The sequence below is a fragment of the Myxocyprinus asiaticus genome, chromosome 22 (genome assembly GCF_019703515.2).
Source record: "Myxocyprinus asiaticus isolate MX2 ecotype Aquarium Trade chromosome 22, UBuf_Myxa_2, whole genome shotgun sequence".
NCBI lineage: Eukaryota > Metazoa > Chordata > Actinopteri > Cypriniformes > Catostomidae > Myxocyprinus > Myxocyprinus asiaticus.
In genome coordinates, this window is record NC_059365.1 from 45,594,934 (window position 1) to 45,617,398 (window position 22,465).

A 22,465-nucleotide genomic window follows, 5' to 3' on the forward strand; every position below is an offset into this window, starting at 1 on the left:
AGGGAAAATGAGGCTGGAGACAGGAACAGCACTAAAGATCAAATAAAAATCAAATCCCTTTATTGTCACTCAACCATATACACAAGTGCAACAGTGGGTGAAAGTCTTGGGTGCAGTTCCAAGCAACATATCAGTATGACAATTACAATAAACATCTGATTTACACATAACACAATTTAATATACACCTAATAATATACAGTATACACAAAATAAGAATACTGTACACAATAAAAAATAATATGCAATATACAGTATACACAAAATAAGAAGACTGTATACAATAAAAATACACTGGTCGACACAGAAGCATGAGAAGTTCCAGATCAGGGGAGCAGAAAGACTTGATAGAATGTACGTTCCTCTGATCACACCAGGATTTGTTGATCATAAAACATGCACCACCACCTCTGCTTTTACCTGAGAGGTCTTTCGCTCTATCCGCTCGGTGCACAGAGAACCCCACAGGTTCGATGGCTGAGTCTGGAATCTCCACAGATATCCAAGTTTCTGTAAGGCAGATAATGCAGCAGTCCCTCGTCTCTCGCTGGAAAGAGATCCACGTTCTCAGCTCGCAGAGCTTGTTGTCCAGAGACTGAACATTTGCCAGTAGAATGCTGGGTAGCGGGGGTTGATTTGGGCAATGTCTTAGCCTGACGAGATCGCCGGCTCTCCTTCTCCTTTTCTACGCTGCGTTTCCAGACAAAGGGCTCCGCTGTCGTGTTTGAAAACAGCAGGTCGGCATTGAGGTATTCAAAGTCCGGTTTTCGGTGTGCTATTGAAGAACCAATGTCCAAAAGTGGTTGTCTATCTAGACAATAAGGCAGATGACATCAAAGATGAAAAACACAAGAATTGTAGACAAAACAAACAAAAAACTGCAATATTGGGTCGGAGCTCACAGTGCAGCAGCCATACTCGGAGCCATCTTGAAGCTATCCCACCATGAAGATGAGGATGATGATGATGCAAGTTCAGGGCACATTAAGCAGAGTGGTACAGAGGAAAGGAGGGATGAAGATTATCCTTGTGAAAGAGAAGATCAGGCTGGAGACAGGAACAGCACTGCAGATGAAGATGAGGATGATAAGGACACAGGAAACTGGAGGAAAACAAGAGCAGGTCCAAAGATTTTTGGAGTAGCCATAAAAAAATAAAAACTGGAAAAAAATTAAAGCCATATTCATGCTCAACTTAGTTACAACAGCCCTGGACAGATGTCTAATATGAAGCGTTCTCCAAAGTAAATCCTTGCTGTGTCCTTTCATTCAAGTATCAGCATGTAAAATGCAGGAAAAGTCGTAAAAAGAGAGCTCCTTATTTCAGGGCACTTGCCCTCTGTACCTTTAATGATTGCTCAGCAAAATAAACATTTTCAATTCAAACAAAGCCCAAACCATTCCAGAAGCATATTGACATCCATGTTGTGCGAATGAGTGACGTGACCCACAAGGATAAAAAACTGAAATTCAGAAATGCCAAATCCACCAAAAGAGGAAATGTTGCTGCAGCAGTAGCAGCAAAAGGAGTAAGCCAGCACTACTACGAATCACTGAGAAACACCCTCAGATGAGATCTTGGCTGGCAACTGAGACAACTGAGCCAGATCACGACATGGAGGGTCCACCAGGCTGAGACAGATTTTAGCTGGACACTCATTGGTAGTGTCCTCCTGGTCTTCAATAAAGTAAGCATCTCATCCTATATAATCAGAGCACATCTAAATGTCAGCCAAAAAGGGAAAAGTGCAGATGCAGTGAGTTTCATAGTGCTCCATCTCTGTTCATCCCACATAATAAAGGCAGTAACCTGTATGCTGTAAAAGAATATGCCACCTACTGTTTTGGCTTTCTTCTAAACAGCACCACCCTACAAGAAGCACTTAACCTGTTTCAGGATATGTCTATGTTGTTCATGTCAGCAAACAATTCCAGTTAGGTTATGGCAACAAAGAACACACTAGACCAAAAAATCCTGAAGTCCAAGCCTACTACTATGGATGAAACACTTCCACCTTATGTAGAAGACATTGTCATGGAGAGAAGCAGCAACATCAAGACTATATGTAGCAAATCTTCCTTTACACGTTTATTCAATGGTGTTCTAGGGAAGACTAGGAGTGCACAGACAGAGAGTGGCAAAAAGAATGAATTCTACTGCCCAGAGATCAGTAATATCCTCATGGACAACTACATGGGCATTTTCCCCCTTTGGAGTGGCCTATTGCTTGAGGGCCTGAACAGATTCTCCAAAGAGAATACTAAAGAAATAAAAACAAGGGAAACTAATTGCCATGTGGAGCAGTGGTTCTCAATCATGAAGAATCACATACTATACAGAAACAGGTTCCTGCAGCCAGCAGATTTCATTACAAAGATGTTTAACTCTCTGCAAGGAAGGTACATACAGCATCGGATGATGCATAATATTGACAGTATGTCTGAAGGTGCATCTCCAAAGCAACAGACCACTGACCAGCAAGAGGAGCAATGGGCTAAGAGATCCCTATCTGAAAGACCAGCAAAGCATCAGACAAAGTATTTAGATCCACCACAGGCAGCGCCCCAACCAAAAAGATGCAAGACAAAGCAAACATCTTAGGATCATTCAGAGGACACATCATCCCAGGTATTATGCAATTCTCAATCATGTCATACAGTTTTTGTTCACATTAACTCATACCACCTTTACTTATTATATTCAAATATCCCATTGCAGATCCAGGCTATGTGGTCTAAGAAAGCATGTGAGATATTCATTGCCATCACACAGTCAAAGGACAAATAAAGGTCTTATATCCTGCATCATTCAGAGCTGAAAACACTCCGGCCACATAAATGGCTGGTGGGGGAGGTAATAAAATATTATTCATACTTTTGGAAATGCTTTGCTCTTGAGACAATTAAAAATTAATCTGTGAATTTAGAGGAACATAGTAACTTATGTAAAGATGATGATGTTAAGCCGTTGTTAATTAAACACTGGATGAGGTAACTATAATTTCTTTTTTTAATCTTTTTCTTCTTAGATAATCCAATGCTATTTTCAAGTGTTGGTGAATAACAGTAACCAGAGACATAGGATTTATATGCTAAATCACTTCACAGCGAGTGTTATAATCCATGGTGAAAGAGATGAAGTACGGAAAAACATTCTCTTAACTTTAAGAGTTTAAGAGAGTTACATAACAATGAAACATCATAAATTCAGAGCAACACAATGTCAATTATTCAGTTTCAGGTGGACTTTGATAACTACCAGGGAATGATAAGTTTCCTGAATGTCAACAGGAATTATTGGATATTTTTGGTGAATACATTTTATAGTCCCTTTTTTAATATGCATGAGACACTGTTATGTTACTCTACTGTATGGAGGATGTTCATAATTCGGTTGGCTTGAAAAATCACATTGATGGAATGTTCAGATGAGCCAAGACTATTCAAACATCAACCGTCAAAATTCAAATATAAACAAACCCACACAAAGCCTTATGATTTTCAGCATGGCTACACCAGACACAAGGGTCTGGAGCCATTGAATGAATGAATGAATGAATGAATGAATGAACCCATCCATCCATCCACAATTAAAATTTTCAGGCCAGACTTTTTCAAACCAACCTCAAAATTTGTCTACAACCTTTATATTTTCTAGTTTCATTTAAGGTAATCTAGTTTTGTCTTGCACAGTATTTCCATGCAGCATCCAGCCAGGTGTTTGTGGTAGACTCAGCAGGACATGAGGACAAAGAAGCAAAATCCATACATAAAGCCAGTAGATTTCGGTGACATTTTTTGCTTGTCATATACTGTACCTATAAAGATGGGTGAAAAATTAGAAAAAAAAGCCTGAATGCTTAGCCCCTAGTGTGAAGAGGCCCAGTGGTTCTTTTTGCTTTCTTTTCTTGTCATGGGGTATAGAATGGTGAATGATATGCTGTGCCCTTGTCCGTCACCAGATCTTTAGTAAATAAAATATGATATTTTGGACCAAGCTGTTAGTCAGCGCTCTCAAGTATTATCTTGAAAATTTCAAAATGAAGAAATATATTTTGAAAGAATGATGTTCTAATTCTCCTGATGGTGTTCCAGAGACTTGGAATAGATCTTTCAAATCTCTGGATCCTTAACAATTATTTTCTTAAGAATAAAATGACACGGGCCTGGGTAGCTCAGCGAGTATTGACGCTGACTACCACCCCTGTAGTCACGAGTTCAAATCCAGGGCATGCTGAGTGACTCCAGCCAGGTCTCCTAAGCAACCAAATTGGCCCGGTTGCTAGGGAGGGTAGAGTCACATGGGGTAACCTCCTCGTGGTCGCGATTAGTGGTTCTCGCTCTCAATGGGGTGCGTGGTAAGTTGTATGTGGTTCATGGAGAGTATCATGAGCCTCCACATGCTGTGAGTCTCCGCTGTGTCATGCACAGCAAGCCACGTGATAAGATGTGTGGATTGACGGTCTCAAAAGCGGAGGCAACCGAGACTTGTCATTCACCACCCGGATTGAGGTGAGTAACCACGCCACCACAAGGACCTATTAAGTAGTGGGAATTGGGCATTCCAAATTGGGGAGAAAAAGGGGATTAAAAAAAAAGATAAAATGACAGGCTTTGACATTGTCTAAGTATACTAGCCTGTGCATGAGTTTTAAATCAGTTGTCAAATCCTTAGAATAAATGTACCTATTAACTTTTACTTTAAGTAGCATCTTGCAATCATTGTTTTTTTTTTATTTTTTTATAGATTTTCTCCCCTTTTTCTCCCCAATTTGCCCAATTCCCAATGCACTCTAAGTCCTCATGTTGGCATAGTGACTTGCCTCAATCCAGAGCCTCTACGTCTGAGACCGTCATCCGCTCATCTTATCACATGGATGTTGAGCGAGAGACATAGCTATAGGCTTCATGCTATTGTCTGAGTCATCCACACACAACTCACCACGTGCCCCACCAAGAGCAAACCACATTATAGCGACCATTAGGCGGTTACCCCATGTGACTCTATCCTCCTTAACAACCGGGCCAATTTGGTTGCTTAGGAGACCTGGCTAGAGTCACTCAGCACACCCTGGATTTGAACTTGCGACTCCAGGTGTGGTAGTCAGTGTCAGCACTCACTGAGCTACCAGGCCCCTCTTGCATTCATTGTTATGCGTAAAGTGAGTGAGATATGTAGTTTAAAGACAATAATTACCATATACTAGATATATAGGAAGTTAGTAGGCTATAATGTTGTAATGCTTAATGTGATCCTGTCCATCATTTTGACTCGTTTAACACACTTTTTTCCACACATTTTGTGTTTTATGCACTAAAGCAAAAAGGACAATGTTGGCTTTCTAATAATATAATTATTATGTTTCTATGGCCTGTAAAGATAACAGAGAGCACAATGCAGCACATTCATGTAAACTGACTAATAAAATAGGTCTCTTTAATAAAAAGATTCCTAACAACATTTATTGTTTGGATTTTGTAATAACATTTGGTAAACATATGGTTTAAAAGATGAAAATAAAAACAGTATAAAACACAAAAATGTGTTTTGGTCTAAAATCACATTTCTACATGGACTTGCTTTAAGAACAATCTTTTTATTTGGGCCTTTTTGGTGTAAGGATAGTGGAGAAATGACAGGAAATTATAGGGTAGAAGAGTGGGGATGGGATCAGGAAAGGACCCTATGAGCCAGGAAATGAACCCTGATCACACACATTGCATTTACATACCATGTCATGAGCGTAGCCCACTAGGCTACAACTCTGTCCTTTTAAACAATCTAAAAAAAAAAGATAAGAACTCTCCTAAGATGTTTATTTATTTATTGGGAATACAAAAGATTCCTAGTGAGAAATTAGAAATTAAGTTAGAAATTAAGATGAAATTGGTAGTAAATCTTCTTAAGAGCATTTCATGAATCTGGCCCCAGGCCACATGTAGCAGATAAGCAATCAGGATTTTCCTTTGATGTGTCACCTTTCTGTACATTTATAATCAACAAAGTAGGAACAAATAAAAAGGTTATTTATATGAACAATGTTCATGAATTCCTTTATTTACACAGCCAAAAGAGTACTTCAAGATGAGAAGAAACTGTCTCAGTAAAAAGGATTGGGTGGACATAAAATGGAATGGAGGACAAATTAACAATTCCACTCAACAAGACAAGTGGAGTGTTTGTCATGCAGGTTGGTTTTCCTCATTAAATTGTAAAAGAAGAAAAACACAAGTTCTCATAATAAATTTATAAGTTCTTATATATTTGTGGGGCAGAATGTTGATTTGGTTCAGTCTTACAAGAACCTTGGAGTGCACCTAGACAACAAACTAGAATTGAGAGGGAAAATTTAGGCTATATACAGGAAGGGTCAGAGCTTATCTTGTTTTGTGTAGATGGCAAAAGAAGTTGTTGGGGCTTTTCCCAATATCACTTGCCATTTGACAATTAACTCGTCCAAGGAGCACATGGAACATCTGCGACTGACAATGGCAGAGGAACTTCTGAAAGCTTCGGGTAATTTATTTCCTCTACAAAAACGTTTTGACTATGGTACAAAGTATAGATTTGTTTTATCACAGCAAAACCACACATTTTGTAACACCATTCTATCCTTTTTACTTGAGGAATACAAGATCAATCAATTTGTTTGTAAAAATATGGTAGCGTACTACTATATACTATTTACAGTATGTACCATTTGCCAACACAGCTAACATATAACTGCATGTTTTCAGTATTCAAGAGTGGACATTACTGCTCATTATCTGCTGCCTCAAAACCCCCGGTGGTGGTCCAAAAATGTTTTGGGTAGGTAATGTAGCATTGATTATAAATTATTCATTGGCATACTATATTGTTTACATGTGTGTGTGTGTGAGAGAGAGGGAGAGAGTGAGAGCTAGAGTGACTGAATGATTACTGGGGAATTTGATAAAATTATTATTATTATTATTATTATTAGATTGAATGTCACTGCTGCAAGAGGTGGTTCCATGTGGGATGCCTTTCTATGTCAGACAGCATTAGTCTGTCAAACCCCTAAAATTAATCCTGACTTTTTTGTCTGATCAACATAAACTGCTTTCTGTCGCTCTTGCTCAGGATTCCACTGTTATGCCTTTAGGAGATTTCAATATTCATGTTGATACTGATGCTCTGGTTGCTAGTGAAATCATGTCAGTGCTCGGGTGCTTTAACCTTGTACAACATGTTGATTTTCTAACATGGTTGTTCTTGGTCATACACTAGATCTGTTATGCTCTACTGCAGCGTTTCTTAATCTATGGGTCGAGACCTAAATTGGATCGCATAGCCATACATGTTGGGTCACGACCAGGGTTTGAAATGAACTTTTGGCTCACCAGCCACTGAAGCCACTAGCCAGTTAGCATCTTCACTAGCCAAAATCCCCACCTTAAATTGATAAAGCTAAATGGAGACTGTAACTGCATGCATTTGTTTGGACAATTAATTGAACGAGAATTATATTAGTTTAGCAGGACACAAGCCTAATGATTGAAGTAACCTTTGGAATAGCTTAAGGCAGACATAGCACATTAAAACAGGAGTAGGATAAAACAGGGGGGACATTTTTTATTTGTCCGTAACTCATGGAAGTTCAGATTTTAATAAATCTATATAAAAGTTTGCCTTTGTCTTTCATTGTTTAACAGTGCCATATTTGTAATGATAAGGCCATTACCACAGGTGAGACCATGGATGGCTCCACTTTACTCTGGTTAGGTTAATGTTTATGGTCTTTGCTAAAATAAATATATAAAATACTATAGTATTTGTTATGAAATAGTCTAAACACATTTAGAAACATTGAACTACAAATTTCACAGTTGTAATAAAAACTGTCTAATAGATTTGCCCTAATAGATTTAATATGAATCTTTACCAGTTACAATACTAGTTAGTGTTACTGCAGTAAAAAAAAAAAAAGAAATGTAAGGATGAAGTGCATTTTAAAAAATGGGCTGTCTTGCAATTTGACCCAACAGAAGTGCTTGTAAGATATGAGAGGCATATTCAGTGCTTATAAAGTGATGGACGTGAGATGAATACAATGAAATTTGCTTCTGCTATGGCTCCAAGTTGCCCAACATTCACAATGTTCAATGCAGTAAAATCCCTGAAAACTCCACCCACCAAAAGTGGCTAATAAGAGTGACGCAGTTACTCGACACTGCTGATTTTTACCAGCAATTGGCGGGTTGGCAGGTGTAAATTTCAAACCCTACTTGTGACTATTTTAATAAATGTGCAATTATTTCCTTAGTAAATCAATCAACTCTTCTACACTGTTGGGCTGGCTGGTACTGTCTTTCGGTTGTTTTATTATAATGATCAATCGATAGGCACGCTCTCTCTTTCTCTCTGTCCGCAATATCAAGTAAGGCAGAAGCGTTGTCAGGTGCTGAGGTGATGCGGTCATCGGGTTACTTAGCAGCTTGACATTTTCATGACACTGCGGTTACCATGTACACTAGCCAAAAAAAAAAAAAGACAAATTCCTCAATTAATTTGTTTGTCTCTGTTTTATATAAATCAGAAAGAGCAAGGATAACACAAAATGCGTTATGTGCGCAAGTTCAAAGTAGGCATGTGACATTATTCAGTAATACAGTATTTCACTACTTAATATGCATGATATTGTTATCTTGGGAAATTAAAAATATCATAAATAATTCTATGTAACCTTTTAGCAAAATTGTTAATTTTCTGATCGCACAGTAGTTTTTCCATCAGTGAATCAAGATTCACAACACTGTGTATGTGGCATAAATGATGCATGCGTGCACTGATGTAAACAAAACCAATGTGGACAAAAAGCATGGCTAAAGGAGGAACACAGCCAACCCTTTATCCACCTTCCAAAAGGTTTAATTTGGAAGTGTGGAAGTATTTTGTGTTCCATAAAAATGTAGAGGGATTGTTGGTCGAAGATGGTTTTCCTTGGTGTAAAACATTTGGCAGAAAAGTGGCAGCTATACATGGGAACACCTCCAGCATGTCCGCTCATCACAATCATCCCGTGCAGTTCAAATAAAATCAAATCCCTTTATTGTCACTCAATCATATACACAAGTGCAACAGTGGGTGAAAGTCTTGGGTGCAGTTCCAAGCAACATAGCAATATGACAATTACAATAGACATCTGTTTTACACAACACAATTTACACATCTTGTTACACGCAACACTGGGTCAGAGCTTGCAGAGCAGCAGCCATACTTGGCGCCATCTTGAAGCATAGAAGATGAGAAATCACAATTCAGTGAGAAAGGTAAGTTGTGACAGTTCCTGGAAAATGAGACAACACTTTAAGGCCCCATTTAGACCTTGTATTTACATGCGTTTTCACGTATCTCTAATGGATTGCAGTTGACCACATTGAATGACCGGTGTAAATGCACTCAAGACGCATTGTGAACAGACTGTGATCAGATAACTAAATCCACAATTGGTGGTAGTCAGGAACGAATTCTGACCACATTCAAAGGTTTAAATGCTCATGCGTTTTTGTTATCTGTATACAACTAAGTAAGTTATTAACTATGTGATGAGGTTATGCTACAGTCATCCATTGTTAAAGCAGTGTGTTGTGTTTCCTTTTATTGTTTATTCTCCCATCGTAATGTGAAGAACACAACAGACTAGGGGTGGGCGATATGACCAAAATCTTATATCACGATATGAGTGATTTTATATCACAATAACGATATATCACAATATAGTTGAATTTTTCTAAAAAAAAAAAAAAAAAAAAAAAATCAATGAAATTGGTTTATATACTAAATAACCATATTGTTATGCCTATTGTTGGATAAACCAGTCAGTGAATTAAATACTTTATAAATGAAAACTACTTCCTCTTATATCATTTTCTCTTAATTTGGAACTTCACAATTTGGTTTTAAATCAAACTTACCTTAATACTAAATTTCACATTATGCAACATTTCTGTCTGATGTTGTTGACTAGTATTATTATAAACTTTCCTCAAGAAACTCGGCATCTTCTCAAAGCAATGCAACAAGGAAAATAATACATATGCTAAGATACCCAACAAAAATAAACACTTCATTAGGCTCTTAATGATTTAAGACATCACTGTAGAGAATATTTCAAATATCAAAAAGGCAAACATGGCCTGTTTGTTTCCTAATATTGAACAACATTTGAACTGAATTCTTTGAAGGGTGATGATGTGTAGTTTAAAAAACCTGCATGACGTAATTGTTGCCACATGACACATTGTTTTAGCTCCAGCGATAGCGTGAGCAACAATCATGTGAAACACAGCTGCGCGTGTCAAAGAAGCGTATATAGAATGTCATTGCATTTGCTGCAACTGATTTTATTCAGCTGACATGCTGCATAATCAGTTAATGACTTAAGAGCATTGATGAATGAATGGAACTCTTTAAGAAACTGGTCTCAGAACAGTTTGAAAGGCACCTGATTTTCATCCTACCTCCATATACAATCCCTGAAGGCAGTATGTTCCAGCTTTCTGATGGGAGCCTTGTATCAATCAAAGTGGTGCACATACAAGAGAGTTAACATCTGCAGCTCCGTATTTCAGCGCGTGCTCATGCAAACAGTGATTGGTTAGTGGTTAACTTCTGAAGAGAGCGTGAAGAGTCAGTTGTGTTCAAAATAGACTTCAAAAGAAAAATTATACTCGCTGTTTGATTGGATTGCGGTTGATAGCAGTTTATTTGCCATTTCGTCCATCCTAAGAAGAAGACGATGCAGGCAGTGGTCAGTGCGTTGTGCCTCACTGTCGCTCTGGAAGCTCTCTGTAGTTAATTTTCAGTAAAGTCCATCCTGAAACAGAGGTGCAGGCACATTGAAAATGTGATATAGCAGTTTCTGTAATTTTATCAAACATGATGGAATGATTTAGAGTGAGACAAACCATGTAATACTACAAACAACACAGAACTAATCAAATCCATTGCTAATACTTATTGATGTTGGTGCGGTTTCCCACCAAATATGATGTCACTCGGAGAATAATGTCATTAATTTACATTTAAATTCACATGATGGAAGGCAGTAAAAGTGTGTATTTTTTTTATTTTTTTTTAATGTTTAAATACTTTCTCTTATCCCAGCTGAATGTATAAGTAAATTATTCGTAGGTTGAGTTCCTCAGAAAGTGTAAACACTGGCTCTGTGGCACATTCCATATTGCTCTGATTGTATAAATGTTCCAGCCAGCCCAACACAGCAGCATAAGCCACTTTTCCTCCATTGGGCTGAACTGTTCTCCTTGTAAAATCGTGCCGATCTGGGCCAGTTGGCACAGTTACAGGTTGTTGTTTTTTTTTTTTTCATTGGGGTGCTGCGAAATCAGGATTAGAATGTATATAACAAATATGTCAGTTGGCGACAGCGTGAGAGGTGAACATTGGACCGAGTGCGCTATGGAGGATGATCACAGATTTCAGTTTGTAGGACTGCATTTTTTACTCTGCTAAAGCACAGGAAAAGACATGAACCATATCACAAAAAGGAAAGCGAAGAGAGAAAAGCAAGAGGTTTACCATCATATGCTAAGGGGTTATGTTTTTCACCAGAAACCAACAAGCAGAAAGGTAAAAGTTCCCAGACTACTTAAATGGACAGTTGACAAAATATATTATTAATATACTGATATGCGTTTTAATGAGCCAGCATAATCTACCTCCCTGAAGAAAAAGGCATGTAGAAAAAGAATGTACTATACTAGGTAAACCATAAAAGCATGGAGATGCACTTAATATACACACATTTTAATTAACTTCAAACTTGGACAGCTACCTAGAAACCGTGACCTTGGCATTGGCAAATTGACAATCATGAGCATCATATGAAACAATTAAACTAGCACGGTTGAGCACTGTTAGCTAACTGGGCTGAGAACGGTTTGGAATCGTACTGGGCTCAAGTGGAAATGCTCCTGGAACCGTTCATCACAGCACACAGAACCATTCGACCCGATGGTGGAAAAGCGTTTTTTGACTCAATGGCATGAATTTGGGGTGGGACTATCTGTTTGGTAAACCAATGGCCAACAGAGGGTGTATTCGAAAAGCTGTTTGCTGTTCTGTTTGATGACTCTAGTTGTGCAGAAATTACACACTTCAGTTTTCAATTAACACGAGCTCTGCGAATTTTGCTAGTTTTTTAATTATTTTCATGTTATAATATGATGAGATTCGATACACCCAGTTACATACTTGCTCTTTGAGGTAAACATGGCAAAGAAGTCAAAATCCTCAGACTCTGGAGACATTAAAAGACACTTATGTGTTCAAGCTGAGGCCTCTGACGGGACTGCGAGACGGGGACTCGATTTGGACGGCACGTCGGGAGGAAATTCAGCGTCAACTGTTCAACATGTTTGGTGATGTTGTCGAAGGTTGTTGCTGACTTGGAGGATCTCGCTGTAATACATCGATCGATTACGGCGATGGAAACAAAATTCTCTGAGTTGTTTACAAGAGTGACAGAAGTTGAAAAACGAATCGATTATCTTGAGTCATCGGAAAGGGAATTATCCGCTAATCCGCCTGCGTCCTAAACAGATTTGGAATTCATTTCGGAAAAACTGGAATATTTTGAAAATATGAGCCTAAGGAATAACATAAGAATTGTTGAAATTCCTGAGCATGAAGAGGGCAGAGATATGGTGGAATTCCTGGAGGAGCTCTTCCCGAGTCTGCTCGACATAACAGGCCACAAGCTCGGAGATCTGCTGAGGGAGACAGGCCCCGATCGATTTTGGCCAAATTTCTGAGATCATCCGATAAAGATCTCGTGTTGCACCAGGCGAGGAGCAAAGGGAAGCTTTCTTGGAAGAACCATAATATTTTCTTGTTCCCGGACTTTGCGAATTCGACAAGAGAGAAACGCGATCGGTTCAAGGAATGTAAGAAACTCTTACATCAGAAAAAGATCTCGTTTGCTCTGATGTTTCCGGCCAAACTGAGAATAGAAACGAAGAATGGTCGCAAAGTATTTACGTGTCCAAAACAGGCACTCTCCTTCATAAATACATTGGAGTAAGCCATTTGATGTTTCTTATATCAGTGGACTGACTCGTGGTTTAGTGACTCTATTATCTGAGGAAGCTGGGTGCCATTTTTGCTTCTTTTTGCGCTGGCTCCGCCTAGCGGCTGGAGTTTGTTTTGTGGCATGACTCCAAGAAACTTTTGCATTGACGGAAGATCTTTTTTACACTGAAGTTTCCGGCCAGATTGAGAATGGACACTTTGGATGACCACAAAATATCTATATGCTCACATAAAGGACGTCTTTTATAAAGGTGATGGGCTGATTAAGTTATGGTGTATTTTTTTTTTTTTTTTTTGAATTTTTTTTGCAGCCTCCGAGTTAGTTTGGCTCTTGATCATCTGAGGAACCAGGATGCCGGTTTTGTTTTTCATGCTGGCTCCGCCTAGCGGCTGGAGCTTGTTCTGTTGAATATCACTCCTTTGGAACAGCTGTGGATAAATCTGTTTGTTCTTTGTGCTTATTCCTCCTGCTGGCTGGAGTCTGTTTTGTTGAGTATTTTTACGGGACACTGGAATGATTATGTCATCTGCTGAACTCATAACAGCTGGCTCACTGAACAATTGTTTGTCTGTCTGAGGAAACTGAACAGCTTTATATCAGCTGGAGTTTATTTTGTGGAGGAACACTCCTTCGAGACGGTTTTGTGAATGAGTCTACATGTTTTTTCTGTTATTCTGCCTGTTGGCTGGGGTCTGTTTTACGAAGTATTTTCTGTTATGTAATTTTGCCTTACAAAATTTGTATAGAAGCACCGGACTTGAGCAATCCAATGGCAAAGTTGTTGTGGGGGCTCTCGTAGGTGTACATGTACTCTTTGAGTTTTAAGGGATTAACGCCTAAGGGTTGGCGCTGTCGTGCGCGGGGTTAATGCGCACGTTTTACTTTTTTCTGTTTGTTTTGTTCGGGGGGAAGTTCAGGGTTTGATTGTTGCATTAATGGGGAATGTGGTCTGTATAATCTTGTTTTTGACTCACAATTTATTTATTTTTATTATATCAATATGTCAAATGTTAATATGAATAAGTTGTCTCTCTCCACATGGAATATGAATGGGTTGGGGCACCCCATAAAAAGAAGGAAGGTTATTTCTTTTCTAAACGTAAGAAATGTGATATAGTGTTTCTTCAAGAAACACATCTTTCCCTGCAGGAAACTGAAAAATTTGGGAAGATATGGGGTGGACATGTTTTCTTTAGTGTTGGCTCAAGTAAGAGCAGGGGAGTCATTATATTGATTAACAAACATCTACAATTCAAATTTCTCAAACAGATTAAAGATAAATTGGGAAGAGTCATTATTGTTTTAGCTGAAATTCAGGGGCAAAGGTTGATTTTGGCTAATATTTACGCACCTAACGCTGATGATCAGGGCTTTTATATAGATCTTGAAGGGATGTTGCAAGCCACTGGCACCCCTCATGATATAATATTGGGAGGAGACTTTAATCTTTTGATGGACTCAGTCCTTGATCACAGTGAAGCAAAAGTGTGTAAGCCCCCTAGAGCAACACTGACGCTTCACAGGATGTGTAAAAATCTTGGTCTTGCAGATATATGAAGACTTTTGAACCCATCTGGTAGGGACTACAAATTTTTTTCATCAGTCCATAAGACTTATTCTAGAATAGATTTATTTTTTGATATCTAAGTCCCTCATTTCATCTGCTGTGGATTGCTCAATTAGAAACATTTTAGTCTCGGATTATGCCCTGGTTAGTTTGGAGATGTTGCCACATACGGAGAAAAAGAAATCATATAGTTGCCGCTTTAATGTATCCCTTTTGCAAAATCCTGATTTCCAACAAATGTTAAAGACCGAAATCAGTGTTTATATGGAGACCAACTGGTCCTCAGTATCCTCTGTGGGTGTGGCTTGGGAGGCACTAAAGGCAGTTTTTAGGGGTCGGATCATACAGTATGCCTCATTCACCAAAAAATCCAAAGCGTGAGAACTTGTGGAGTTGGAAGAGAACATTAAAAGTGCAGAGGCAGAGCTGAAGCGCAGAATGTCATCTGATGGCCTCAAAGAATTGACTAGATTGAAATACAGATATAATGCTATTTTGTCACGGAAAGTGGAGTTTTGGTTATTCAGGGCAAAACAGTCATACTTTGAGTCAGGGGACAAATCAGGGAAGCTTTTGGCTAGATATATAAAGCAGAGAGAGTCTTTTTCTACTATACCCTCAGTGAAATCTGCTGGTGGTGAAATATTTACCTTGGCCACTGATATTAATAATGCTTTTAAAGAATTCTATATTGATCTTTATAGTTCTACGTCTTCGTCTACTGATGAAGATGTTAGAAACTTTGTGGAACCATTAAAACTTCCTAAACTGACGACTGAGCAAAGAAATTGTCTTGATTCTGAGATAACCTTGGAGGAACTTGACAGGTAATTAAGGCCTTACCTACAGGCAAAGCTCCGGGGCCAGATGGTTTTGCTGCTGAATTTTTTTAGATCTTATGCTACAGAACTGGCTCCACTTTTGTTAGAAGTTTATACAGAATCATTAAAGAACGGAAAGCTTCCTCCAACCATGACACAAGCCCGGATCAGTCTGATTCTTAAAAAGGACAAAGATCCGTGTGTGTGTGTGTAAAAGTTACCGACCAATTTCCCTGATCCAGCTAGATGTAAAAATTTTGGCTAACCGTTTAAGTAAGATTATGACATCTCTTATACATATAGATCAGGTGGGGTTTATTCGGGGCCGCAGCTCTTCTGATAACATCAGGCGTTTCGTTAATATCATGTGGTCAGTAGCGAATGATCAGTCTCCGGTCGCTGCCATTTCACTTGATGCCGAAAAGGCATTTGATATGGTAGAATGGGATTATCTTTTTAAGATTTTAGAAATGTATGGGTGTATCGGGAGAACATTCATTGGTTGGATTAAGTTACTTTATAGACACCCTGTTGCAGAGGTACAAACAAATGGACTAATTTCAGATTATTTTACTCTGGATATGGGCACTCAGCAGGGTTGCCCTCTTTCCCCATTTTTGTTCTGTCTTGCCCTGGAATCATTAGCAGCTGTGATAAGAATGGAGGATGATTTTCCAGGGCTGGAGGCGGGAGGTATGGTGCATAAACTTCTGCTTTACGCAGATGATATTTTATTATTCGTCTCCGACCCCACTAGATCTATGCCTGCCCTCCACAGAATTATTAATTCCTTTATTTCAAGTTCTCAGGATACGAAGTCAATTGGTCTAAATCCGAAGCTTTGGCTCTGACAGCATACTGCCCAGTAACGGCTTTCCAGCCAGGCGCCTTTCAGTGACCCAAACAGGGCATTAAGTATTTGGATATTTTTTTCCCAGCAAATTTGTCTGATTTAGTTAGAGTTAATTTTGACCCTTTAATAAAAAGGTTTTCGAGCGATGTGGACAGTTGGGCTTCATTACATTTATCGATGATTGGGAAGATTAATGTTATTAAAATGAATTGTATTCCAAAATTCAACTACTTGCTACAGTCTCTCCCTGTAGATGTCCCCCTCCCTTATTTCAAGCAATTTGATAGCATAGCGAAGTCCTTCATTTGGAATGGTAAACGTCCCAGACTACATTCCAACAAATTACATAGGCCGATTGACAAAGGTGGGTTAGGCTTACCCAAGATTTTGTTTTATTATTACACGTTCGGTCTCAGGCATTTGGCTTATTGGTCGCTTCCACCTGAAAGAGCCCCTCCCTGGTTTTCTATTGAACAGGAAGTTCTTGCCCCTATTTCACCATTGCAAAGTCTTTCTGTTAAAGTAACCGGAGAAGTTAAGTCACACCCCGTTATTTCACATTTGCACATGATTTGGACAAGAGTGGCCAGAGTATTTAATTTGGACGTTTATTTAAATGTTGCCTCAAGCATATGGCTGAACCCAAAATGATGTATCAATAAGTCCCCTTTCTGTTGGTCAGAGTGGATTGTGAGAGGGGTTGTTACACTCGGAGACCTGTATGAGAGTGGAGTGTTGAAATCTTTTGAGAATCTGGGTCATCATTTTGGGATTCCCAGATCTCAGTTTTATAGGTATTTACAGCTGCGCCATGTGCCCTGTACTATTTTGGAAGTAGCACACACACCCCTAAAGCGGCAGATGCTTTGGGAGAAGTGATTACTGCTTTTGGAAAAGGTCATGAGGCATCAGTGTATTACTCCCTGCTGGTTCGGAGTCTGGGGGATGGAGCTTTAGCCTCTATCAAGAGATTATGGGAAAAAGATTTGAATTTGGTATTGGAGGAAGAAGTGTGGACTAGGATTCTAAAAAATGTCAAGTCTGCATCTAGAGATGCAAGGGTTCCCCTTATGCAATTTAAGATTCTACATAGATTTTACTGGACCCCCTCTAGATTATATAGGCTTGGTCTTAAAGACACACCCAACTGCTGGCGTTGTCAATCAGAAGCTGGAGACACAACTCGTGCCTTTTGGGGGTGTGTTAAGATTCAAGATTTTTGGATGAAGGTGCAGAGCTATTTGTTTGACGTTTTGGGCACTCAAGTTTTGCTTTGCCCCAGACTTTGTATTTTGGGTGACAGAGCTGTCATAAATTTGGGGGACAAATTTATAAAAAATTGGGTTTTAACAAGTGTTATGATTGGCAGACAAGTCATTTTAAGGGGTTGGAAGTCCGACGGAGCACCATAATTTCTAGAGTGATGTACAGAGATGGGGAGGGTGGCAGCATTTGAAGAAGGGGTATCTAGAGGATTGGGTAATTTGGACTTGTTTATGGGAAAATGGGGCAAATATTTGGCATTTTTGGAGGGCTCTCGGGGAGGGACAGTGGAGAGAGAGATGTAGAGGTTATGTGTGTGAATAATTATATTTTATTAATTATTATTTGTTTTTGTGTGTCTATAATTATGTGGGACCACTGGGATGTTGTTTTGGGTAGGATTGGGGGGGTAGTTATAGAGGGGGTTAAGTATTGATTCTGTTTGTATATGTTCTTGCTTGTATGTGTAATATAGGAATCAATAAAAAATGTTAATAAAAAAAATAAAAAAATACCATTGTGAACATTCACAAACAACCCTACTTGGTAGCAAAGACTCCTTTGCTAAAGAAGCCTTTTCTTATATGTTGGAAAGTGGATGAGATTTTGTCTTCTATTTGTCTTCTACACTCCATAAAGAAAAACATCAGCATCCAACTCCACATCTCATTTAAAGAAACATCTCAAGGTAGAACATAATTCTTCCTATTGTGCCTTGCCTTTATAAATATGTATTCTAAAAGTATTCTTGTATTCTGAATGTTATTCTTTTAGTATTATTTAGAATTGTTGTAAAAATGACATCTGATCTAGTAGTTCTTACACCATTTATTACCAGTTATCTCGTTTCTATAATATAATACCTTTTTTTTATTTTTTTTATTGTCATTTTAACCAGATCAGATGTTGTTTTAACCACATAAGTAATAAAAATATACACTGCCTGGCCATAAAAAAAAAGTTGCTTACTCTATTATATATATTATAATATTTTGTTGGACAGCCTTTAGCTTTGATTATGGCGTGCATTCATCGTGGCATTGTTTTGACAACCTTATGCAACGTCACAACATTTATTTCCATCCAGAGTTGCATTCATTTTTGGCCAAGATCTTGTGTTGATGATGACGGGAGAGTTGAACCACTCCGCAAAGCATTTATTGATATTCTCAACTCTCTTGGAGTCAGACAATGTGACAGGACCAACTCATTGCCATAATCATACGCTATATTTAATTCTGTCATATGGAGTTGATGTTGATACTATAGAAATTCTACCACAGAGTGATGACATCTCAGATCATTACCTCGTCTCTTGTTTGCTGCGATCAGCTAATGTCACTCAATCTACACCACACTATCATTCAGGTAGAACTATTCTTTTGACCATTAAAGATAGCTTCTCTAATAATCTTCCAGAATTGTCTCACATACTCAGTAATGCAAAAATTCTAGAAGAACTTGATGTAATAACAGAAAATATAAATACAGTCTTCTCTAGCACTCTTGACAGTGTCGCCCCCCTTCGATTAAAGAAAATTCAAGAAAAAAGCCCCACTCCTTGGTACGATGATCACACTCATGCTCTCAAGAGAGCAGCTCGGAAAATGGAGCGCAAGTGGAAGAATACAAAATTAGAGGTATTTTGCGGCGCATGGAAGGATAGTGTCTTTAGCTACAGACAGGCACTAAAAGCTGCCAGATCAAAATATTTTTGCAAACTCATAGAAAATAAGCACAATAATCCTTGGTGTTTATTCAATACTGTGGCTAAATAACCAGATATTCCATCGCAGCACAATAGTAATGACTTCATGAATTTCTTTACTGAAAAAATTAGTAAAGAATAAAATAATCAGAAATAAAATTGGAACTATGCAATCAACTGTCACAGCACCTCAGAAAACAGATCCACTACCAAATAAGCTCTTAAAAGAGGTATCCCCTGTAATCTCAGAACCTCTTCTTAATATTATTAACTCCTTGCTATCCTTAGGACATGTCCCAAGAAACTTTAAAATGGCAGTTATCAAGCCACAGCTGAAAGCCCGGATTAAGCCACAGTTTGATCCTGGAGAATTGGCTAATTACAGACTGATTTCAAATCTACCATTTATGTTGAAAATACTAGAAAAGGTAGGGTCCTCCCAACTATGTTCATTTCTACAGAGAAATGGTATGAACAATTTCAGTCACTTATCAGAGTTACAAATGACTTGCTCTTATCATCTGATCATGGCTGCATTTCTCCTCTAGTGCTTTTAGATCTTAGTGCTACCTTCGACACGATAGATCATGACATTCTCTTGAATAGGCTGGAGAATTATGTTGGCATTAGTAGACTTGCATTAGCACGGTTTAGGTCCTATTTATGACTGCTACCACTTTGTATGTGTAAACAAGGAATTGTCAAATCAAACAAAGTTTAAGTATGGAGTGCCACTGGGATCAGCTTTAGGGCCTCTGCTTTTCTCCTTATACATGCTTCCCCTGGGAGATATTATCAGGAATCATGGAATAAGTTTCCACTGTTATGGCGACGATACCCCACTGTATATTTCTTCTAAACCCAACGAAATTTCACAATTCTCCAAATTATGAGAGTGTATCAATGAAATCAAAGATTGGATGGCCTGAAATTTCCTTCTACTCAGTTCCAACAAAACAGACATACTAATTATTGGACCAAAAACCCCTAAAAATAAGCAGCTAAAATATAATTTGACTCTCGATGGATGTACTGTTACGTCATCTTCTACAGCAAAGAACTTGGGTGTTATATTTGATACCAATCTGTCCTTTGAAAATCAAATTTCCAGTGTTTGCAGAACAGCATTCTTCCACCTCAAAAATATTGCTGAGTTACGACACATGCTCTCTGTTGCTAATGCCGAAAAACTAATTAATGTGTTCATGACCTCAAGACTAGATTATTTTAATGCTTACTGGGAGGATGTCCAGCAAGTTCAATAAATAAACTTCAATTGGTTCAAAATGCAGCTGCCAGAGTGCTGATTAGAACCAAGAAATATGATCATATTAGCCCCATTTTATCATCGTTACATTGGCTACCTCTTAAATTTCATATTAATTTTAAAATTCTGTTAACTACATACAAAGCTTTGAATGGTCTAGCTCCACAGTACTTAAGTGACCATCTGACACGCTATATTCCATCACGTTCATTACGATCACAAAATGTACATTTACATTACATTTACATTTACATTTCATTCATTTGGCAGACGCTTTTATCCAAAGCGACTTACAAAAGAGGAATAATACATCATAAGCGATTCATCTTAAGGAAACAGTGGTATGAAAAGTGCTGCATTATAAAGTTTCACTAGCATCAGAATAGTAGTATTCAAGACAGATTAGAGTGCATAAAAAAAAAATAATAATAATAATAATAATATATATATATATATATATATATATATATATATTTATTTTATTTTATTTTTTTTTTTTTTTTTTTTTCCTGATGGGAACATAGCTCTGCAGAAATTATTTTAGGTATGCTGGAACAGACCCAGTGACTATTCTGTATGCCAGCATCAGAGCCTTGAATTTGATATATGCATCAGCCAGTAGCCAGAAAAGAGAGACAAGGAGTGGTGTAGCACACGCTCTCTTTGGTTCATTAAAGACTAGACGTGTTGCTGCATTCTGGATCATTTGCAGGGGCCTAATTGCGCATGCAGGGAGGCCAACAATGAGAGCATTACAGTAGTCCAGTCTAGTTATGACAAGTGACTGAACAAGAAGTTGTGTGGCATGTTCAGAGAGGAAGGATCTTATTTTCCTGATATTGTAGAGTGTAAATCTATATGATCATGCTGTCTTTGAGATGTGGTCTGCGAAATTGAGTTGGTTATCAATGGTTACCCCTAGATTTCTGACTATTTTGGAAGGCGTTACTGTAGTTGATTCCAGCTGTACGGTGATGTTGTGTTCAACAGCAGGGTTGGCTGGAAAGACATGGAGCTCAATCTTGGCTGGTAGAGATTCGAGTAGTCTTCCAGAGATTCGAGTAGTCACCTTGGTGTGGTTGGGCTGGAAAGACAAGTAGAGCTGCATGTCATCGGCATAGCAGTGGTAAGAGAAACCATGTGCCTGAATGATGTGTCCCAGTGATGTTGTGTATATAGAGAAGAGAAGTGGCCCAAGCACTGAGCCCTGAGGTACCCCAGTAAGTAGCTGATATGACTTGGACACCTCACCTCTCCAGGCTACCTTGAAGGACCTACCTGAGAGATAGGAATTAAACCAGTCAAGCGCAGTTCCTGTGATGCCCAGAGTAGAGAGGGTGGAGAGTAGGATCTGATGGTTGACTGTGTAAAAGGCTGCAGAAAGGTCCAGTAGAATCAGGACAGATGATCTGGATCCAGCTCTCACCTGTCTCTGCGACTCAGTGACAGACAGCAGGGCAGTCTTGGTGGAGTGTCCACATTTGAAGCCTGACTGATTGTCATCTAGCAGCTTGTTCTGCGAGAGATAGGCAGAGATCTGATTGAAAACTGCCCTTTCAAGGGTTTTAGCCGTGCAGGTAGGATGGACGGTGAGATGGCTTGGAGAAGATGGGAAGGAATGAGGTCAAGGGAACAGGTGGTGAGGTGGTTGGAAAGGATGAGTTTAGAGACCTCATTGTCATTCAGAGGAGATAACAGAGACAGAAGAGCTGCATACAGGAGGCATATTTTTGAGAGGGTGTGGTGCTGAGAATGTATTGCTGATGGCTGTAACCGTATTAGTAAAAAATGTGGCAAAGACATCTACTGTCAGTGAGGTGTCAGGCGGTGGAGGGGGTGGACAGAGAAGTGTGTTGAATGTTCTAAATAAGCTGTGAGTGTCTGTGGGGTGGGGTGTTAATAATAGGGTTCA

The 22,465-nt window shown here is 38.8% G+C and overlaps 1 long non-coding RNA gene across 1 annotated transcript; it reads right to left on the reverse strand.

Moving 5' to 3' along the window:
• Positions 1-34: 34 nt before the first annotated feature.
• Positions 35-21,535, reverse strand: LOC127413355 (uncharacterized). The gene is made up of 3 exons (XR_007892572.1): positions 21,470-21,535; positions 10,484-10,839; positions 35-1,064 (listed from the first exon to the last, which is right to left on the reverse strand). It is a non-coding gene; the product is annotated as an uncharacterized LOC127413355 (long non-coding RNA).
• Positions 21,536-22,465: the final 930 nt, after the last annotated feature.